This window comes from Lathyrus oleraceus, chromosome 6, assembly GCF_024323335.1.
Source record: "Lathyrus oleraceus cultivar Zhongwan6 chromosome 6, CAAS_Psat_ZW6_1.0, whole genome shotgun sequence".
NCBI classification, from domain to species: domain Eukaryota; kingdom Viridiplantae; phylum Streptophyta; class Magnoliopsida; order Fabales; family Fabaceae; genus Lathyrus; species Lathyrus oleraceus.
Genome location: NC_066584.1, coordinates 35710796 through 35713752, shown reverse-complemented (window position 1 = coordinate 35713752; position 2957 = coordinate 35710796).

Here is a 2957-nt window from a genome sequence, read left to right as displayed (position 1 = left end):
AACTTTCGATGTTCACCGCTGCTGGTTCTGTACTTTCTGGGAAATATATTGTTGTCGGAGCGAGTCTCTCGGGAACATATATTTCTTCAGAAGTGAAATAAAATGTTACCGTCGATACATCATTCTTCACCGGACGGGCCTGATCGAACTGAAGACAACCTTCATCTATCAGCTGCTGAATACCCCTTTTCAAACTGTCACATCCGTTTTCGGCAGCTTGACAATTTCTGCATTCTTCCCCACAGCCCGGGAAAATCTGTCCTTTCAGAAGTCGGTCTTTAACCACCGATAGCGAAGTCTTCACCTTAGTCACATCAGAAACCAAATTCAAAGTTTCCCCACTATCAACAGCATTAATCCTCTGCCCGCCGTGAGCCGGCATCGGGTTCTAGATAACATTAGGCACCGGAGCAAAATTGATAGCCTGGGCATCTCTCAAATCTTGTACCTTTAACTGGAGAGCCTTGCAATTATCTGTAGTATGTCCAGGTGCGTTGGAGTGAAAAGCGCATCTGACGTTGACATCATAACCTCTAGGCAAATTATTGGGATCGATTGGTGGGGCCAGAGTTCTCAATGTAACCAGATTCATGTCAATCAGCTTGGGAAGTAATACTGAATAAGGCATTGGGATTGGCTCGATGACCCGGTCCATCTGCCTTGGACGTTGTTGATAGTGTCTCTGCTGACCCGGATTACCTCCTTGTTGTTGATTGTTGTACCTGGGTTGTTGTTGCGGATGATATTGCGGTTGAGGAACAGGTGTTGGAATAGTGACTGCGGCCACTTGATCTTGATAATAATTAGGGCGTCCTCTACCCCTGCCTCTGCCGGCATACACAACGCTTGCCTCGCCTTCTTTTCTTCGCTGACCGTTACCAGTAAACGGTCTCTTGGGACCTGATGGGTTGGAAACACTATTGTCTTGAATTCGGCCCATCTTCAACAGACTCTCGATTCTTTCTCCAGCAATTACTATCTCTGCAAAGCTGATTGACGGGCAAGCATCCAATCTCTCAATATAATTGCCTTGAAGAGTGTTCATGAACATGTCCGCCATCTCCCTTTCAGATATAGGGGGTTGGACGGACGCAGCAATCTGTCTCCAACGCTGAGCATATTCTCTAAAGGTCTCCTTGGCAGTCTGGGACATACCTTGCAACAAGGTCCGATTTGGAGCCATGTCCAAGTTGTATTGATATTGCTTGACAAAAGCCTCTGCCAAGTCTTTCCAGCTCTTGATGGTAGTACGAGACAAATGAGAATACCATTCACGAGAAGCTCCAGTTAGACTGTCTTCAAAATAGTACATCCACAGCTTTTCATCTTCCGTGTGAGCTCCCAACCTTCCCAAATAAGATTGGAGATGAGTGCGTGGGCAAGAAGCCCCGTTGTATTTCTCAAAAGTAGGGTGTTTGAACTTGTGAGGAATCCTTACTCCCTGAACCAGACCAAGATTTGTGACATCAAAGCCTAAGGAATTTTGAGACTCCAAAGATTTGAGCTTCTCAGCAAGCTCATCCATACGGCGAGTGGTCTCGAGGGCCTCGTCGTGCAAAGAAAATTGATCATACCGATAATCTTCAGTAACGGGGTGCCCGTTAATCCGAATTCCTTGATTCACATTGTACCTTCTGCCAATACCATTTCCAACATTCCCTGTGTTGCCAACATTACCCGGGTTTCCATCAGCATTTGCGTTACCCGCGTTACCAGTGTTCACAGGGTCATCAGTGTTCCCAGGGTTACCAGGGTTTCCCTCAGCATTTAGTATCTCCACCTCAGGCCTCGGTTGCCCAACCAATTCCCTCAGCTTTTCTTGACCTGCTGCCATACCAGTCATCAATGTCATGAACTGATCCATCCTTTCACGCATATCAGCCAGCTCTTTCTGTACTTGGTTCATCGCTAGTCGTGGACGGTTTTCCTTTGTCGGGTATCTGTGAACTCGCTTGGGACCAATAACTGCCTGATACAGGGAACAAACATTAGACACTGCGGTGACACCTGCAAAACAGACAAGGGTTAATATGCATGGTATGCAATGCACTGCTTGTTCAGTTTTAAGGCACCCCCGTTTTGAAAGGGAATACCCTGCAAATGAATAAGCATGAGATGTTGGATGCAAATATGCAGATGATGTTATGCAATGCAAAGACATGTCAATCAGAATTGATGGATCCGCTTGAACATCTGTCAGGTTGCACTTCCTGGAGAGAAATTCACTGAGGAATATAATACAAGACCAAAACTCTGCTCCAGAAAACCGGGTTGGTTGGAGGTTAAGGTTTCCTGAATTTAGCCCACCCCTCACTGGTAGGTTCTAAGAACAGAAGTTCGTCAGCTTCAGCCCTTCAGTCGCGAATAATACGTTTACCACTGAAGGTTTGGCATTATTAAGGGATAAAAGACCTCCACTGACTCCCCTCAACAGGACATCCTAAAGCAAGTTCCCAGTCTCGGGGTCCTCGGATTGATCAGCGAGAATGCGCCCACCAGAGCTAACATAATCACGTCTCGGAGGAGAGGCCTCGACTGAGTTCTCGGGAAATGGTCACCAGAGTCGACGATTTCTAAAGGAACACCATGTCGTTACGGAACATCCGTAGGACATAATATATCCAAAAGAAACCTCGTCTGGGTGTGGTTCTTCACGAACGACTTAACGTAGCAACATGCCACGCAAGCCTCATGATCATCCACTCTAAAACCTGTGTGTACACTCAAGCCTGGGTAATGGGCTTATCTCTCATAGAACATCCCATCCCAACAAACAAACAAACAGATCCAATAGATACAACAGATGCATGCAAGCAGGTAAGCAAATAAATGTACAAAAGCATGAACACCCAATAAACAAGAAATCACACAAGCTAGGAGGGACTCACTTAGGGAAGATGGACCAGCAAGAGTTCAACTTCTTAGTCCCCAGCAGAGTCGCCAGCTGTCGCAACCTG